Source organism: Pholcus phalangioides, unplaced genomic scaffold (assembly GCF_987345545.1).
Source record: "Pholcus phalangioides strain wild (caught in Gottingen) unplaced genomic scaffold, Ppha-v1.0 ptg000012l_1, whole genome shotgun sequence".
NCBI classification, from domain to species: Eukaryota; Metazoa; Arthropoda; class Arachnida; order Araneae; family Pholcidae; genus Pholcus; species Pholcus phalangioides.
Window position 1 is genome coordinate 7702501 of NW_028301605.1, and position 16820 is coordinate 7719320.

At 42.8% G+C, this 16820-nt stretch overlaps 34 non-coding genes across 34 annotated transcripts in view; all 34 read right to left on the minus strand.

Moving 5' to 3' along the window:
• TRNAG-GCC (transfer RNA glycine (anticodon GCC)) overlaps position 1 on the minus strand; it is a 71-nt gene extending 70 nt beyond the window's left edge. Inside the window, exon 1 of the tRNA in view lies at position 1. This exon is cut by the window's left edge and continues 70 nt beyond it. This is a non-coding gene — a tRNA (tRNA-Gly).
• Positions 2-457: 456 nt separating this feature from the next.
• Positions 458-528, minus strand: TRNAG-GCC (transfer RNA glycine (anticodon GCC)). Its single transcript has one exon. It is a non-coding gene; the product is annotated as a tRNA-Gly (tRNA).
• Positions 529-1260: 732 nt separating this feature from the next.
• Positions 1261-1331, minus strand: TRNAG-GCC (transfer RNA glycine (anticodon GCC)). The gene has a single exon. It is a non-coding gene; the product is annotated as a tRNA-Gly (tRNA).
• A 475-nt stretch (positions 1332-1806) lies between these two features.
• TRNAG-GCC (transfer RNA glycine (anticodon GCC)) lies at positions 1807-1877 on the minus strand. The gene has a single exon. It is a non-coding gene; the product is annotated as a tRNA-Gly (tRNA).
• A 202-nt stretch (positions 1878-2079) lies between these two features.
• On the minus strand, positions 2080-2150 carry TRNAG-GCC (transfer RNA glycine (anticodon GCC)). Its single transcript has one exon. It is a non-coding gene; the product is annotated as a tRNA-Gly (tRNA).
• A 202-nt stretch (positions 2151-2352) lies between these two features.
• TRNAG-GCC (transfer RNA glycine (anticodon GCC)) lies at positions 2353-2423 on the minus strand. The gene has a single exon. It is a non-coding gene; the product is annotated as a tRNA-Gly (tRNA).
• Positions 2424-2625: 202 nt separating this feature from the next.
• TRNAG-GCC (transfer RNA glycine (anticodon GCC)) lies at positions 2626-2696 on the minus strand. Its single transcript has one exon. It is a non-coding gene; the product is annotated as a tRNA-Gly (tRNA).
• Positions 2697-3409: 713 nt separating this feature from the next.
• On the minus strand, positions 3410-3480 carry TRNAG-GCC (transfer RNA glycine (anticodon GCC)). The gene has a single exon. It is a non-coding gene; the product is annotated as a tRNA-Gly (tRNA).
• Positions 3481-3682: 202 nt separating this feature from the next.
• TRNAG-GCC (transfer RNA glycine (anticodon GCC)) lies at positions 3683-3753 on the minus strand. The gene has a single exon. It is a non-coding gene; the product is annotated as a tRNA-Gly (tRNA).
• Positions 3754-3955: 202 nt separating this feature from the next.
• TRNAG-GCC (transfer RNA glycine (anticodon GCC)) lies at positions 3956-4026 on the minus strand. Its single transcript has one exon. It is a non-coding gene; the product is annotated as a tRNA-Gly (tRNA).
• A 202-nt stretch (positions 4027-4228) lies between these two features.
• Positions 4229-4299, minus strand: TRNAG-GCC (transfer RNA glycine (anticodon GCC)). The gene has a single exon. It is a non-coding gene; the product is annotated as a tRNA-Gly (tRNA).
• Positions 4300-5269: 970 nt separating this feature from the next.
• Positions 5270-5340, minus strand: TRNAG-GCC (transfer RNA glycine (anticodon GCC)). Its single transcript has one exon. It is a non-coding gene; the product is annotated as a tRNA-Gly (tRNA).
• A 202-nt stretch (positions 5341-5542) lies between these two features.
• TRNAG-GCC (transfer RNA glycine (anticodon GCC)) lies at positions 5543-5613 on the minus strand. Its single transcript has one exon. It is a non-coding gene; the product is annotated as a tRNA-Gly (tRNA).
• Positions 5614-5812: 199 nt separating this feature from the next.
• Positions 5813-5883, minus strand: TRNAG-GCC (transfer RNA glycine (anticodon GCC)). Its single transcript has one exon. It is a non-coding gene; the product is annotated as a tRNA-Gly (tRNA).
• A 456-nt stretch (positions 5884-6339) lies between these two features.
• TRNAG-GCC (transfer RNA glycine (anticodon GCC)) lies at positions 6340-6410 on the minus strand. The gene has a single exon. It is a non-coding gene; the product is annotated as a tRNA-Gly (tRNA).
• Positions 6411-7142: 732 nt separating this feature from the next.
• On the minus strand, positions 7143-7213 carry TRNAG-GCC (transfer RNA glycine (anticodon GCC)). The gene has a single exon. It is a non-coding gene; the product is annotated as a tRNA-Gly (tRNA).
• Positions 7214-7415: 202 nt separating this feature from the next.
• TRNAG-GCC (transfer RNA glycine (anticodon GCC)) lies at positions 7416-7486 on the minus strand. Its single transcript has one exon. It is a non-coding gene; the product is annotated as a tRNA-Gly (tRNA).
• A 202-nt stretch (positions 7487-7688) lies between these two features.
• TRNAG-GCC (transfer RNA glycine (anticodon GCC)) lies at positions 7689-7759 on the minus strand. Its single transcript has one exon. It is a non-coding gene; the product is annotated as a tRNA-Gly (tRNA).
• Positions 7760-7961: 202 nt separating this feature from the next.
• TRNAG-GCC (transfer RNA glycine (anticodon GCC)) lies at positions 7962-8032 on the minus strand. Its single transcript has one exon. It is a non-coding gene; the product is annotated as a tRNA-Gly (tRNA).
• A 456-nt stretch (positions 8033-8488) lies between these two features.
• Positions 8489-8559, minus strand: TRNAG-GCC (transfer RNA glycine (anticodon GCC)). The gene has a single exon. It is a non-coding gene; the product is annotated as a tRNA-Gly (tRNA).
• Positions 8560-8761: 202 nt separating this feature from the next.
• Positions 8762-8832, minus strand: TRNAG-GCC (transfer RNA glycine (anticodon GCC)). Its single transcript has one exon. It is a non-coding gene; the product is annotated as a tRNA-Gly (tRNA).
• Positions 8833-9034: 202 nt separating this feature from the next.
• Positions 9035-9105, minus strand: TRNAG-GCC (transfer RNA glycine (anticodon GCC)). Its single transcript has one exon. It is a non-coding gene; the product is annotated as a tRNA-Gly (tRNA).
• A 980-nt stretch (positions 9106-10085) lies between these two features.
• On the minus strand, positions 10086-10156 carry TRNAG-GCC (transfer RNA glycine (anticodon GCC)). Its single transcript has one exon. It is a non-coding gene; the product is annotated as a tRNA-Gly (tRNA).
• Positions 10157-11383: 1227 nt separating this feature from the next.
• Positions 11384-11457, minus strand: TRNAG-GCC (transfer RNA glycine (anticodon GCC)). The gene has a single exon. It is a non-coding gene; the product is annotated as a tRNA-Gly (tRNA).
• A 459-nt stretch (positions 11458-11916) lies between these two features.
• TRNAG-GCC (transfer RNA glycine (anticodon GCC)) lies at positions 11917-11987 on the minus strand. Its single transcript has one exon. It is a non-coding gene; the product is annotated as a tRNA-Gly (tRNA).
• A 459-nt stretch (positions 11988-12446) lies between these two features.
• On the minus strand, positions 12447-12517 carry TRNAG-GCC (transfer RNA glycine (anticodon GCC)). The gene has a single exon. It is a non-coding gene; the product is annotated as a tRNA-Gly (tRNA).
• Positions 12518-12719: 202 nt separating this feature from the next.
• On the minus strand, positions 12720-12790 carry TRNAG-GCC (transfer RNA glycine (anticodon GCC)). Its single transcript has one exon. It is a non-coding gene; the product is annotated as a tRNA-Gly (tRNA).
• Positions 12791-13249: 459 nt separating this feature from the next.
• Positions 13250-13320, minus strand: TRNAG-GCC (transfer RNA glycine (anticodon GCC)). Its single transcript has one exon. It is a non-coding gene; the product is annotated as a tRNA-Gly (tRNA).
• A 967-nt stretch (positions 13321-14287) lies between these two features.
• On the minus strand, positions 14288-14358 carry TRNAG-GCC (transfer RNA glycine (anticodon GCC)). The gene has a single exon. It is a non-coding gene; the product is annotated as a tRNA-Gly (tRNA).
• A 202-nt stretch (positions 14359-14560) lies between these two features.
• Positions 14561-14631, minus strand: TRNAG-GCC (transfer RNA glycine (anticodon GCC)). The gene has a single exon. It is a non-coding gene; the product is annotated as a tRNA-Gly (tRNA).
• A 202-nt stretch (positions 14632-14833) lies between these two features.
• TRNAG-GCC (transfer RNA glycine (anticodon GCC)) lies at positions 14834-14904 on the minus strand. Its single transcript has one exon. It is a non-coding gene; the product is annotated as a tRNA-Gly (tRNA).
• Positions 14905-15871: 967 nt separating this feature from the next.
• TRNAG-GCC (transfer RNA glycine (anticodon GCC)) lies at positions 15872-15942 on the minus strand. Its single transcript has one exon. It is a non-coding gene; the product is annotated as a tRNA-Gly (tRNA).
• A 202-nt stretch (positions 15943-16144) lies between these two features.
• TRNAG-GCC (transfer RNA glycine (anticodon GCC)) lies at positions 16145-16215 on the minus strand. The gene has a single exon. It is a non-coding gene; the product is annotated as a tRNA-Gly (tRNA).
• Positions 16216-16671: 456 nt separating this feature from the next.
• TRNAG-GCC (transfer RNA glycine (anticodon GCC)) lies at positions 16672-16742 on the minus strand. Its single transcript has one exon. It is a non-coding gene; the product is annotated as a tRNA-Gly (tRNA).
• Between the last annotated feature and the right edge of the window lie 78 nt (positions 16743-16820).

A 16820-nucleotide genomic window follows, 5' to 3' on the forward strand; every position in this document is an offset into this window, starting at 1 on the left:
CGACTGTGAATCAGTCTCGCCATCAATACCTACCCCTCCTTATTCTGAAGATACATAAAGTACGTCCTGTCTAGAAGATATATAGTCTATTCAATGTGAATGAAACAACAAAAATCGGAAAAATCTTATGCCGGTCGCTCGTTTCTGTCTGTCTCTATCGTATTTACTAAAAATTCATACTAACCGGCTATTAAAACATAAGCATCGGCCGGGAATCGAACCCAGGCAAGCATTCTACCACTGAACCACCGTTGCGACAGTAAACCCTTCTCGCCATCAATACCTACCCCTCCTTATTCATAAGATACATAAAGTACTTCCTGTCTAGAAGATATATATCAGTCTATTCAATGTGAATGAAACTAGAAAAAGCGGAAAAATCTTATGCCGGTCGCTCGTTTCTCTCTGTCTCTATCGTATTTACTAAAAATTCATACTAACCGGCTATTAAAACGTATGCATCGGCGGGGAATCGAACCCGGGCCGCCCGCGTGGCAGGCGAGCATTCTACCACTGAACCACCGATGCGACAGTGAATCCGTCTCGCCATCAATACCTACTCCTTCTTATTCTTAAGATACAGAATATACTTCCTGTCTAGGAGATATATATCAGTCTATTCAATGTGAATGAAACAACAAAAAGCGGAAAAATCTTTTGCCGGTCGCTCGTTTCTCTCTGTCTCTATCGTATTTACTAAAAATTCATACTAACCGGCTATTAAAACGTATGAATCGGCCGGGAATCGAACCCGGGCCGCCTGAGTGGCAGGCGAGCATCCTACCACTGAACCACCGATGCGACTGTGAATCCGTCTCGCCATCAATACCTACTCCTCCTTATTCTTAAGATACATAAAGTACTTCCTGTCTAGAAGATATATATCAGTCTATTCAATGTGAATGAAACAACAAAAAGTGGAAAAATCTTATGCCGGTCGCTCGTTTCTTTCTGTCTCTATCGTATTTACTAAAAATTCATACTAACCGGCTATTAAAACGTATGCATCGGCGGGGAATCGAACCCAGGCAAGCATTCTACCACTGAACCACCGTTGCGACAGTAAACCCTTCTCGCCATCAATACCTACTCCTCCTTATTCATAAGATACATAAAGTACTTCCTGTCTAGAAGATATATATCGGTCTATTCAATGTGAATGAAACTAGAAAAAGCGGAAAAATCTTATGCCGTTCGCTCGTTTCTCTCTGTCTCTATCGTATTTACTAAAAATTCATACTAACCGGCTATTAAAACGTATGCATCGACCGGGAATCGAACCCGGGCCGCCCGCGTGGCAGGCGAGCATTCTACCACTGAACCACCGATGCGACTGTGAAACCGTCTCGCCATCAATACCTACTCCTTCTTATTGTTAATATACAGAATATCCTTCCTGTCTAGGAGATATATATCAGTCTATTCAATGTGAATGAAACACCAAAAAGCGGAAAAATCTTATGCCGGTCGCTCGTTTCTGTCTGTCTCTATCGTATTTACTAAATATTCATACTAACCGGCTATTAAAACGTATAAATCGGCAGGGAATCGAACCCGGGCCGCCCGCGTGGCAGGCGAGCATCCTACCACTGAACCACCGATGCGACTGTGAATTCGTCTCGCCATCAATACCTACTCCTCCTTATTCTTAAGATACATAAAGTACTTCCTGTCTAGAAGATATATATCAGTCTATTCAATGTGAATGAAACAACAAAAAGCGGAAAAATCTTATGCCGGTCGCTTGTTTCTCTCTGTCTCTATCGTATTTACTAAAAATTCATACTAACCGGCTATTAAAACGTATGCATCGGCCGGGAATCGAACCCGGGCCGCCCGCGTGGCAGGCGAGCATTCTACCACTGAACCACCGATGCGACAGTGAAACCGTCTCGCCATAAATACCTACTCCTTCTTATTCTTAAGATACAGAATATCCTTCCTGTCTAGGAGATATATATCAGTCTATTCAATGTGAATGAAACAACAAAAAGCGGAAAAATCTTATGCCGGTCGCTCGATTCTGTCTGTCTCTATCGTATTTACTAAAAATCGATACTAACCGGCTATTAAAACGTATGCATCGGCCGGGAATCGAACCCGGGCCGCCCGCGTGGCAGGCGAGCATTCTACCACTGAACCACCGATGCGACAGTGAATCCGTCTCGCCATAAATACCTACTCCTTCTTATTCTTAAGATACAGAAAGTCCTTCCTGTCTAGGAGATATATATCAGTCTATTCAATGTGAATGAAACAACAAAAAGCGGAAAAATCTTATGCCGGTCGCTCGTTTCTGTCTGTCTCTATCGTATTTACTAAAAATCCATACTAACCGGCTATTAAAACGTATGCATCGGCCGGGAATCGAACCCGGGCCGCCCGCGTGGCAGGCGAGCATTCTACCACTGAACCACCGATGCGACAGTGAATCCGTCTCGCCATAAATACCTACTCCTTCTTATTCTTAAGATACAGAAAGTACTTCCCGTCTAGGAGATATATATCAGTCTATTCAATGTGAATGAAACTAGAAAAAGCGGAAAAATCTTATGCCGGTCGCTCGTTTCTCTCTGTCTCTATGGTATTTACTAAAAATTCATACTAACCGGCTATTAAAACGTATGCATCGGCCGGGAATCGAACCCGGGCCGCCCGCGTGGCAGGCGAGCATTCTACCACTGAACCACCGATGCGACAGTGAATCCGTCTCGCCATCAATACCTACTCCTTCTTATTCTGAAGATACATAAAGTACTTCCTGTCTAGAAGATATATATCAGTCTATTCAATGTGAATGAAACAACAAAAAGCGGAAAAATCTTATGCCGGTCGCTCGTTTCTGTCTGTCTCTATCGTATTTACTAAAAATTCATACTAACCGGCTATTAAAACGTATGCATCGGCCGGGAACCGAACCCAGGAAAGCATTCTACCACTGAACCACCGTTGCGACAGTAAACCCTTCTCACCATCAATACCTACTCCTTCTTATTCATAAGATACATGAAGTACTTCCTATCTAGAAGATATATATCAGTCTATTCAATGTGATTGAAACAACAAAAAGCGGAAAAATCTTATGCCGGTCGCTCGTTTCTGTCTGTCTCTATCGTATTTACTAAACATTCATACTAACCGGCTATTAAAACGTATGCATCGGCCGGGAATCGAACCCAGGCAAGCATTCTACCACTAAACCACCGATGCGACAGTGAATCCGTCTCGCCATCAATACCTACTCCTTCTTATTCTGAAGATACATAAAGTACTTCCTGTCTAGTAGATATATAGTCTATTCAATGTGAATGAAACAACATAAAGCGGAAACATCTTATGCCGGTCGCTCGTTTCTGTCTGTCTCTATCGTATTTACTAAAAATTCATACTAACCGACTATTAAAACGTATGCATCGACCGGGAATCGAACCCGGGCCGCCCGCGTGGCAGGCGAGCATTCTACCACTGAACCACCGATGCGACAGTGAATCCGTCTCGCCATCAATACCTACTCCTTCTTATTCTTAATATACAGAATATCCTTCCTGGCAAGGAGATATATATCAGTCTATTCAATGTGAATGAAACACCAAAAAGCGGAAAAATCTTATGCCGGTCGCTCGTTTCTGTCTGTCTCTATCGTATTTACTAAAAATTCATACTAACCGGCTATTAAAACGTATGCATCGGCCGGGAATCGAACCCGGGCCGCCCGGGTGGCAGGCGAGCATTCTACCACTGAACCACCGATGCGATAGTGAATCCGTCTCGCCATAAATACCTACCCCTTCTTATTCTTAAGATACAGAAAGTCCTTCCTGTCTAGGAGATATATATCAGTCTATTCAATGTGAATGAAACAACAAAAAGCGGAAAAATCTTATGCCGGTCGCTCGTTTCTGTCTGTCTCTATCGTATTTACTAAAAATCGATACTAACCGGCTATTAAAACGTATGCATCGGCCGGGAATCGAACCCGGGCCGCCCGCGTGGCAGGCGAGCATTCTACCACTGAACCACCGATGCGACAGTGAATCCGTCTCGCCATAAATACCTACTCCTTCTTATTCTTAAGATACAGAAAGTACTTCCCGTCTAGGAGATATATATCAGTCTATTCAATGTGAATGAAACTAGAAAAAGCGGAAAAATCTTATGCCGGTCGCTCGTTTCTCTCTGTCTCTATGGTATTTACTAAAAATTCATACTAACCGGCTATTAAAACGCATGCATCGGCCGGGAATCGAACCCGGGCCGCCCGCGTGGCAGGCGAGCATTCTACCACTGAACCACCGATGCGACAGTGAATCCGTCTCGCCATCAATACCTACTCCTTCTTATTCTGAAGATACATAAAGTACTTCCTGTCTAGAAGATATATATCAGTCTATTCAATGTGAATGAAACAACAAAAAGCGGAAAAATCTTATGCCGGTCGCTCGTTTCTGTCTGTCTCTATCGTATTTACTAAAAATTCATACTAACCGGCTATTAAAACGTATGCATCGGCCGGGAATCGAACCCAGGAAAGCATTCTACCACTGAACCACCGTTGCGACAGTAAACCCTTCTCACCATCAATACCTACTCCTTCTTATTCATAAGATACATGAAGTACTTCCTGTCTAGAAGATATATATCAGTCTATTCAATGTGAATGAAACAACAAAAAGCGGAAAAATCTTATGCCGGTCGCTCGTTTCTGTCTGTCTCTATCGTATTTACTAAAAATTCATACTAACCGGCTATTAAAACGTATGCATCGGCCGGGAATCGAACCCAGGAAAGCATTCTACCACTGAACCACCGTTGCGACAGTAAACCCTTCTCACCATCAATACCTACTCCTTCTTATTCATAAGATACATGAAGTACTTCCTGTCTAGAAGATATATATCAGTCTATTCAATGTGAATGAAACAACAAAAAGCGGAAAAATCTTATGCCGGTCGCTCGTTTCTGTCTGTCTCTATCGTATTTACTAAACATTCATACTAACCGGCTATTAAAACGTATGCATCGGCCGGGAATCGAACCCAGGCAAGCATTCTACCACTAAACCACCGATGCGACAGTGAATCCGTCTCGCCATCAATACCTACTCCTTCTTATTCTGAAGATACATAAAGTACTTCCTGTCTAGTAGATATATAGTCTATTCAATGTGAATGAAACAACATAAAGCGGAAACATCTTATGCCGGTCGCTCGTTTCTGTCTGTCTCTATCGTATTTACTAAAAATTCATACTAACCGGCTATTAAAACGTATGCATCGACCGGGAATCGAACCCGGGCCGCCCGCGTGGCAGGCGAGCATTCTACCACTGAACCACCGATGCGGCAGTGAATCCGTCTCGCCATCAATACCTACTCCTTCTTATTCTTAATATACAGAATATCCTTCCTGGCAAGGAGATATATATCAGTCTATTCAATGTGAATGAAACACCAAAAAGCGGAAAAATCTTATGCCGGTCGCTCGTTTCTGTCTGTCTCTATCGTATTTACTAAAAATTCATACTAACCGGCTATTAAAACGTATAAATCGGCCGGGAATCGAACCCGGGCCGCCCGCGTGGCAGGCGAGCATCCTACCACTGAACCACCGATGCGACTGTGAATTCGTCTCGCCATCAATACCTACTCCTCCTTATTCTTAAGATACATAAAGTACTTCCTGTCTAGAAGATATATAGTCTATTCAATGTGAATGAAACAACAAAAAGCGGAAAAATCTTATGCCGGTCGCTTGTTTCTCTCTGTCTCTATCGTATTTACTAAAAATTCATACTAACCGGCTATTAAAACGTATGCATCGGCCGGGAATCGAACCCGGGCCGCCCGCGTGGCAGGCGAGCATTCTACCACTGAACCACCGATGCGACTGTGAATCAGTCTCGCCATCAATACCTACCCCTCCTTATTCTGAAGATACATAAAGTACGTCCTGTCTAGAAGATATATAGTCTATTCAATGTGAATGAAACAACAAAAATCGGAAAAATCTTATGCCGGTCGCTCGTTTCTGTCTGTCTCTATCGTATTTACTAAAAATTCATACAAACCGGCTATTAAAACATAAGCATCGGCCGGGAATCGAACCCAGGCAAGCATTCTACCACTGAACCACCGTTGCGACAGTAAACCCTTCTCGCCATCAATACCTACCCCTCCTTATTCATAAGATACATAAAGTACTTCCTGTCTAGAAGATATATATCAGTCTATTCAATGTGATTGAAACTAGAAAAAGCGGAAAAATCTTATGCCGGTCGCTCGTTTCTCTCTGTCTCTATCGTATTTACTAAAAATTCATACTAACCGGCTATTAAAACGTATGCATCGGCGGGGAATCGAACCCGGGCCGCCCGCGTGGCAGGCGAGCATTCTACCACTGAACCACCGATGCGACAGTGAATCCGTCTCGCCATCAATACCTACTCCTTCTTATTCTTAAGATACAGAATATCCTTCCTGTCTAGGAGATGTATATCAGTCTATTCAATGTGAATGAAACAACAAAAAGCGGAAAAATCTTTTGCCGGTCGCTCGTTTCTCTCTGTCTCTATCGTATTTACTAAAAATTCATACTAACTGGCTATTAAAACGTATGAATCGGCCGGGAATCGAACCCGGGCCGCCTGAGTGGCAGGCGAGCATCCTACCACTGAACCACCGATGCGACTGTGAATCCGTCTCGCCATCAATACCTACTCCTCCTTATTCTTAAGATACATAAAGTACTTCCTGTCTAGAAGATATATATCAGTCTATTCAATGTGAATGAAACAACAAAAAGTGGAAAAATCTTATGCCGGTCGCTCGTTTCTTTCTGTCTCTATCGTATTTACTAAAAATTCATACTAACCGGCTATTAAAACGTATGCATCGGCCGGGAATCGAACCCAGGCAAGCATTCTACCACTGAACCACCGTTGCGACAGTAAACCCTTCTCGCCATCAATACCTACTCCTCCTTATTCATAAGATACATAAAGTACTTCCTGTCTAGAAGATATATATCAGTCTATTCAATGTGAATGAAACTAGAAAAAGCGGAAAAATCTTATGCCGGTCGCTCGTTTCTCTCTGTCTATATCGTATTTACTAAAAATTCATACTAACCGGCTATTAAAACGTATGCATCGACCGGGAATCGAACCCGGGCCGCCCGCGTGGCAGGCGAGCATTCTACCACTGAACCACCGATGCGACAGTGAATCCGTCTCGCCATCAATACCTACTCCTTCTTATTGTTAATATACAGAATATCCTTCCTGTCTAGGAGATATATATCAGTCTATTCAATGTGAATGAAACACCAAAAAGCGGAAAAATCTTATGCCGGTCGCTCGTTTCTGTCTGTCTCTATCGTATTTACTAAAAATTCATACTAACCGGCTATTAAAACGTATGCATCGGCCGGGAATCGAACCCGGGCCGCCCGCGTGGCAGGCGAGCATTCTACCACTGAACCACCGATGCGATAGTGAATCCGTCTCGCCATAAATACCTACTCCTTCTTATTCTTAAGATACAGAAAGTCCTTCCTGTCTAGGAGATATATATCAGTCTATTCAATGTGAATGAAACAACAAAAAGCGGAAAAATCTTATGCCGGTCGCTCGTTTCTCTCTGTCTCTATCGTATTTACTAAAAATTCATACTAACCGGCTATTAAAACGTATAAATCGGCCGGGAATCGAACCCGGGCCGCCCGCGTGGCAGGCGAGCATCCTACCACTGAACCACCGATGCGACTGTGAATTCGTCTCGCCATCAATACCTACTCCTCCTTATTCTTAAGATACATAAAGTACTTCCTGTCTAGAAGATATATATCAGTCTATTCAATGTGAATGAAACAAGAAAAAGCGGAAAAATCTTATGCCGGTCGCTTGTTTCTCTCTGTCTCTATCGTATTTACTAAAAATTCATACTAACCGGCTATTAAAACGTATGCATCGGCCGGGAATCGAACCCGGGCCGCCCGCGTGGCAGGCGAGCATTCTACCACCGAACCACCGATGCGACAGTGAAACCGTCTCGCCATCAATACCTACTCCTTCTTATTCTGAAGATACATAAAGTACTTCCTGTCTAGAAGATATATAGTCTATTCAATGTGAATGAAACAACAAAAATCGGAAAAATCTTATGCCGGTCGCTCGTTTCTGTCTGTCTCTATCGTATTTACTAAAAATTCATACTAACCGGCTAATAAAACGTATGCATCGGCCGGGAATCGAACCCAGGTAAGCATTCTACCACTGAACCACCGTTGCGACAGTAAACCCTTCTCGCCATCAATACCTACTCCTTCTTATTCTTAAGATACAGAATATCCTTCCTGTCTAGGAGATATATATCAGTCTATTCAATGTGAATGAAACAACAAAAAGCGGAAAAATCTTATGCCGGTCGCTCGTTTCTGTCTGTCTCTATCGTATTTACTAAAAATCGATACTAACCGGCTATTAAAACGTATGCATCGGCCGGGAATCGAACCCGGGCCGCCCGCGTGGCAGGCGAGCATTATACCACTGAACCACCGATGCGACAGTGAATCCGTCTCGCCATAAATACCTACTCCTTCTTATTCTTAAGATACAGAAAGTCCTTCCTGTCTAGGAGATATATATCAGTCTATTCAATGTGAATGAAACAACAAAAAGCGGAAAAATCTTATGCCGGTCGCTCGTTTCTGTCTGTCTCTATCGTATTTACTAAAAATCCATACTAACCGGCTATTAAAACGTATGCATCGGCCGGGAATCGAACCCGGGCCGCCCGCGTGGCAGGCGAGCATTCTACCACTGAACCATCGATGCGACAGTGAATCCGTCTCGCCATAAATACCTAATCCTTCTTATTCTTAAGATACAGAAAGTACTTCCCGTCTAGGAGATATATATCAGTCTATTCAATGTGAATGAAACTAGAAAAAGCGGAAAAATCTTATGCCGGTCGCTCGTTTCTCTCTGTCTCTATGGTATTTACTAAAAATTCATACTAACCGGCTATTAAAACGTATGCATTGGCCGGGAATCAAACCCGGGACGCCCGCGTGGCAGGCGAGCATTTTACCACTGAACCACCGATGCGACAGTGAATCCGTCTCGCCATCAATACCTACTCCTTCTTATTCTTAAGATACATAAAGTACTTCCTGTCTAGAAGATATATATCAGTCTATTCAATGTGAATGAAACAACAAAAAGCGGAAAAATCTTATGCCGGTCGCTCGTTTCTGTCTGTCTCTATCGTATTTACTAAAAATTCATACTAACCGGCTATTAAAACGTATGCATCGGCCGGGAATCGAACCCAGGAAAGCATTCTACCACTGAACCACCGATGCGACAGTGAATCCGTCTCGCCATCAATACCTACTCCTTCTTATTCTGAAGATACATAAAGTACTTCCTGTCTAGTAGATATATAGTCTATTCAATGTGAATGAAACAACATAAAGCGGAAACATCTTATGCCGGTCGCTCGTTTCTGTCTGTCTCTATCGTATTTACTATAAATTCATACTAACCGGCTATTAAAACGTATGCATCGGCCGCGAATCGAACCCGGGCTGCCCGCGTGGCAGCCGAGCATTCTACCACTGAACCACCGATGCGACAGTGAATCCGTCTCGCCATCAATACCTACTCCTTCTTATTCTGAAGATACATAAAGTACTTCCTGTCTAGAAGATATATAGACTATTCAATGTGAATGAAACAACAAAAATCGGAAAAATCTTATGCCGGTCGCTCGTTTCTGTCTGTCTCTATCGTATTTACTAAAAATTCATACTAACCGGCTATTAAAACGTATTCATCGGCCGGGAATCGAACCCAGGCAAGCATTCTACCACTGAACCACCGTTGCGACAGTAAACCCTTCTCGCCATCAATACCTACTCCTCCTTATTCTGAAGATACATAAAGTACTTCCTGTCTAGAAGATATATAGTCGATTCAATGTGAATGAAACAACAAAAAGCGGAAAAATCTTATGCCGGTCGCTCGTTTCTGTCTGTCTCTATCGTATTTACTAAAAATTCATACTAACCGGCTATTAAAACGTATGCATCGGCCGGGAATCGAACCCGGGCCGCCCGCGTGGCAGCCGAGCATTCTACCACTGAACCACCGATGCGACAGTGAATCCGTCTCGCCATCAATACCTACTCCTTCTTATTCTGAAGATACATAAAGTACTTCCTGTCTAGAAGATATATAGACTATTCAATGTGAATGAAACAACAAAAATCGGAAAAATCTTATGCCGGTCGCTCGTTTCTGTCTGTCTCTATCGTATTTACTAAAAATTCATACTAACCGGCTATTAAAACGTATTCATCGGCCGGGAATCGAACCCAGGCAAGCATTCTACCACTGAACCACCGGTGCGACAGTGAATCCGTCTCGCCATAAATACCTACTCCTTCTTATTCTTAAGATACAGAAAGTCCTTCCTGTCTAGGAGATATATATCAGTCTATTCAATGTGAATGAAACAACAAAAAGCGGAAAAATCTTATGCCGGTCGCTCGTTTCTCTCTGTCTCTATCGTATTTACTAAAAATTCATACTAACCGGCTATTAAAACGAATGCATCGGCCGGGAATCGAACCCAGGAAAGCATTCTACCACTGAACCACCATTGCGACAGTAAACCCTTCTCACCATCAATACCTACTCCTTCTTATTCATAAGATACATGAAGTACTTCCTGTCTAGAAGATATATATCAGTCTATTCAATGTGAATGAAACAACAAAAATCGGAAAAATCTTATGCCGGTCGCTCGTTTCTGTCTGTCTCTATCGTATTTACTAAAAATTCATACTAACCGCCTATTAAAACGTATGCATCGGCCGATGATCGAACGCAGGCAAGCATTCTACCACTGAACCACCGTAGCGACAGTAAACCCTTCTCGCCATCAATACCTACTCCTTCTTATTCATAAGATACAGAGAGTACTTCCCGTCTAGGAGATATATATCAGTCTATTCAATGTGAATGAAACAACAAAAATCGGAAAAATCTTATGCCGGTCGCTCGTTTCTGTCTGTCTCTATCGTATTTACTAAAAATTCATACTAACCGGCTATTAAAGCGTATGCATCGGCCGGGAATCGAACCCAGGCAAGCATTCTACCACTGAACCACCGTTGCGACAGTAAACCCTTCTCGCCATCAATACCTACTCCTCCTTATTCATAAGATACAGTTTGTACTTCCCGTCTAGGAGATATATATCAGTCTATTCAATGTGAATGAAACAACAAAAATCGGAAAAATCTTATGCCGGTCGCTCGTTTCGTTCTGTCTCTATCTTATTTACTAAAAATTCATACTAACCGGGTATTAAAGCGTATGCATCGGCCGGGAATCGAACCCGGGCCGCCCGCGTGGCAGGCGGCTACCATTCTACCATTGGACCACCGACGCCACCGTAAACCCTTCTCGCCATCAATACCTACTCCTTCTTATTCATAAGATACAGAAAGTCTTTCCTGTCTAGGAGATATATATCAGACTATTCAATGTGAATGAAACAACAAAAATCGGAAAAATCTTATGCCGGTCGCTCGTTTCTGTCTGTCTCTATCGTATTTACTAAAAATTCATACTAACCGGTTATTTAAGCGTATGCATCGGCCGGGAATCGAACCCAGGCAAGCATTCTACCACTGAACCACCGTTGCGACAGTAAACCCTTCTGGCCATCAATACCTACTCCTCCTTATTCATAAGATACAGAAAGTACTTCCCGTCTAGGAGATATATATCAGTCTATTCAATGTGAATGAAACTAGAAAAAGCGGAAAAATCTTATGCCGGTCGCTCGTTTCTCTCTGTCTCTATCGTATTTACTAAAAATTCATACTAACCGGCTATTAAAACGTATGCATCGGCCGGGAATCGAACCCGGGCCGCCCGCGTGGCAGGCGAGCATCCTACCACTAAACCACCGATGCGACGGTGAATCCGTATCGCCATCAATACCTACTCCTCCTTATTCTTAAGATACATAAAGTACTTCCTGTCTAGAAGATATATATCAGTCTATTCAATGTGAATGAAACAACAAAAAGCGGAAAAATCTTATGCCGGTCGCTCGTTTCTCTCTGTCTCTATCGTATTTACTAAAAATTCATACTAACCGGCTATTAAAACGTATGCATGGGCCGGGAATCGAACCCAGGCAAGCATTCTACCACTGAACCACCGTTGCGACAGTAAACCCTTCTCGCCATCAATACCTACTCCTCCTTATTCATAAGATACATAAAGTACTTCCTGTCTAGAAGATATATATCAGTCTATTCAATGTGAATGAAACTAGAAAAAGCGGGAAAATCTTATGCCGGTCGCTCGTTTCTCTCTGTCTCTATCGTATTTACTAAAAATTCATACTAACCGGCTATTAAATCGTATGCATCGGCCGGGAATCGAACCCGGGCCGCCCGCGTGGCAGGCGAGCATTCTACCACTGAACCACCGCTGCGACAGTAAATCCGTCTCGCCATCAATACCTACTCCTTCTTATTCTTAAGATACAGAATATCCTTCCTGTCTAGGAGATATATATCAGTCTATTCAATGTGAATGAAACAACAAAAAGCGGAAAAATCTTATGCCGGTCGCTCGTTTCTCTCTGTCTCTATCGTATTTACTAAAAATTCATACTAACCGGCTATTAAAGCGTATGCATCGGCCGGGAATCGAACCCGGGCCGCCCGCGTGGCAGGCGGGCATTCTACCACTGGACCACCGACGCCACCGTAAACCATTCTCGCCATCAATACCTACTCCTTCTTATTCATAAGATACAGAAAGTCTTTCCTGTCTAGGAGATATATATCAGACTATTCAATGTGAATGAAACAACAAAAATCGGAAAAATCTTATGCCGGTCGCTCGTTTCTGTCTGTCTCTATCGTATTTACTAAAAATTCATACTAACCGGTTATTAAAGCGTATGCATCGGCCGGGATTCGAACCCAGGCAAGCATTCTACCACTGAACCACCGTTGCGACAGTAAACCCTTCTCGCCATCAATACCTACTCCTCCTTATTCATAAGATACATAAAGTACTTCCTGTCTAGAAGATATATATCAGTCTATTCAATGTGAATGAAACTAGAAAAAGCGGAAAAATCTTATGCCGGTCGCTCGTTTCTCTCTGTCTATATCGTATTTACTAAAAATTCATACTAACCGGCTATTAAAACGTATGCATCGGCCGGGAATCGAACCCGGGCCGCCCGCGTGGCAGGCAAGCATTCTACCACTGAACCACCGATGCGACTGTGAATCCGTCTCGCCATCAATACCTACTCCTCCTTATTCTTAAGATACATAAAGTACTTCCTGTCTAGAAGATATATATCAGTCTATTCAATGTGAATGAAACAACAAAACGCGGAAAAATCTTATGCCGGTCGCTCGTTTCTGTCTGTCTCTATCGTATTTACTAAAAATTCATACTAACCGGCTATTAAAACGAATGCATCGGCCGGGAATCGAAGCCAGGAAAGCATTCTACCACTGAACCACCGTTGCGACAGTAAACCCTTCTCACCATCAATACCTACTCCTTCTTATTCATAAGATACATGAAGTACTTCCTGTCTAGAAGATATATATCAGTCTATTCAATGTGAATGAAACAACAAAACGCGGAAAAATCTTATGCCGGTCGCTCGTTTCTGTCTGTCTCTATCGTATTTACTAAACATTCATACTAACCGGCTATTAAAACGTATGCATCGGCCGGGAATCGAACCCAGGCAAGCATTCTACCACTGAACCACCGATGCGACAGTGAATCCGTCTCGCCATCAATACCTACTCCTTCTTATTCTGAAGATACATAAAGTACTTCCTGTCTAGTAGATATATAGTCTATTCAATGTGAATGAAACAAAATAAAGCGGAAACATCTTATGCCGGTCGCTCGTTTCTGTCTGTCTCTATCGTATTTACTAAAAATTCATACTAACCGGCTATTAAAACGTATGCATCGGCCGGGAATCGAACCCAGGCAAGCATTCTACCACTGAACCACCGTTGCGACAGTAAACCCTTCTCGCCATCAATACCTACTCCTCCTTATTCTGAAGATACATAAAGTACTTCCTGTCTAGAAGATATATAGTCTATTCAATGTGAATGAAACAACATAAAGCGGAAAAATCTTATGCCGGTCGCTCGTTTCTGTCTGTCTCTATCGTATTTACTAAAAATTCATACTAACCGGCTATTAAAACGTATACATCGGCCGGGAATCGAACCCGGGCCGCCCACGTGGCAGGCGAGCATTCTACCACTGAACCACCGATGCGAATGCGAATCCGTCTCGCCATAAATACCTACTCCTTCTTATTCTTAAGATACAGAAAGTCCTTCCTGTCTAGGAGATATATATCAGTCTATTCAATGTGAATGAAACAACAAAAAGCGGAAAAATCTTATGCCGGTCGCTCGTTTCTCTCTGTCTCTATCGTATTTACTAAAAATTCATACTAACCGGCTATTAAAACGTATAAATCGGCCGGGAATCGAACCCGGGCCGCCCGCGTGGCAGGCGAGCATCCTACCACTGAACCACCGATGCGACTGTGAATTCGTCTCGCCATCAATACCTACTCCTCCTTATTCTTAAGATACATAAAGTACTTCCTGTCTAGAAGATATATATCAGTCTATTCAATGTGAATGAAACAAGAAAACGCGGAAAAATCTTATGCCGGTCGCTCGTTTCTGTCTGTCTCTATCGTATTTACTAAAAATTCATACTAACCGGCTATTAAAACGTATGCATCGGCCGGGAATCGAACCCGGGCCGCCCGCGTGGCAGGCGAGCATTCTACCACTGAACCACCGATGCGACAGTGAATCCGTCTCGCCATCAATACCTACTCCTTCTTATTCTTAAGATACATAAAGTACTTCCTGTCTAGAAGATATATATCAGTCTATTCAATGTGAATGAAACAACAAAAAGCGGAAAAATCTTATGCCGGTCGCTCGTTTCTGTCTGTCTCTATCGTATTTACTAAAAATTCATACTAACCGGCTATTAAAACGAATGCATCGGCCGGGAATCGAACCCAGGAAAGCATTCTACCACTGAACCACCGTTGCGACAGTAAACCCTTCTCACCATCAATACCTACTCCTTCTTATTCATAAGATACATGAAGTACTTCCTGTCTAGAAGATATATATCAGTCTATTCAATGTGAATGAAACAACAAAAAGCGGAAAAATCTTATGCCGGTCGCTCGTTTCTGTCTGTCTCTATCGTATTTACTAAACATTCATACTAACCGGCTATTAAAACGTATGCATCGGCCGGGAATCGAACCCAGGCAAGCATTCTACCACTGAACCACCGATGCGACAGTGAATCCGTCTCGCCATCAATACCTACTCCTTCTTATTCTGAAGATACATAAAGTACTTCCTGTCTAGTAGATATATAGTCTATTCAATGTGAATCAAACAACATAAAGCGGAAACATCTTATGCCGGTCGCTCGTTTCTGTCTGTCTCTATCGTATTTACTAAAAATTCATACTAACCGGCTATTAAAACGTATGCATCGGCCGGGAATCGAACCCAGGCAAGCATTCTATCACTAAACCACCGTTGCGACAGTAAACCCTTCTCGCCATCAATACCTACTCCTCCTTATTCTGAAGATACATAAAGTACTTCCTGTCTAGAAGATATATAGTCTATTCAATGTGAATGAAACAACATAAAGCGGAAAAATCTTATGCCGGTCGCTCGTTTCTGTCTGTCTCTATCGTATTTACTAAAAATTCATACTAACCGGCTATTAAAACGTATGCATCGGCCGGGAATCGAACCCGGGCCGCCCGCGTGGCAGGCGAGCATTCTACCACTGAACCACCGATGCGAATGTGAATCCGTCTCGCCATAAATACCTACTCCTTCTTATTCTTAAGATACATAAAGTACTTCCTGTCTAGAAGATATATATCAGTCTATTCAATGTGAATGAAACTAGAAAAAGCGGAAAAATCTTATGCCGGTCGCTCGTTTCTCTCTGTCTCTATCGTATTTACTAAAAATTCATACTAACCGGCTATTAAAACGTATGCATCGGCCGGGAATCGAACCCGGGCCGCCCGCGTGGCAGGCGAGCATTCTACCACCGAACCACCGATGCGACAGTGAAGCCGTCTCGCCATCAATACCTACTCCTTCTTATTCTGAAGATACATAAAGTACTTCCTGTCTAGAAGATATATAGTCTATTCAATGTGAATGAAACAACAAAAATCGGAAAAATCTTATGCCGGTCGCTCGTTTCTGTCTGTCTCTATCGTATTTACTAAAAATTCATACTAACCGGCTAATAAAACGTATGCATCGGCCGGGAATCGAACCCAGGTAAGCATTCTACCACTGAACCACCGTTGCGACAGTAAACCCTTCTCGCCATCAATACCTACTCCTTCTTATTCTTAAGATACAGAATATCCTTCCTGTCTAGGAGATATATATCAGTCTATTCAATGTGAATGAAACAACAAAAAGCGGAAAAATCTTATGCCGGTCGCTCGTTTCTGTCTGTCTCTATCGTATTTACTAAAAATCGATACTAACCGGCTATTAAAACGTATGCATCGGCCGGGAATCGAACCCGGGTCGCCCGCGTGGCAGGCGAGCATTCTACCACTGAACCACCGATGCGACAGTGAATCCGTCTCGCCATAAATACCTACTCCTTCTTATTCTTAAGATACAGAAAGTCCTTCCTGTCTAGGAGAT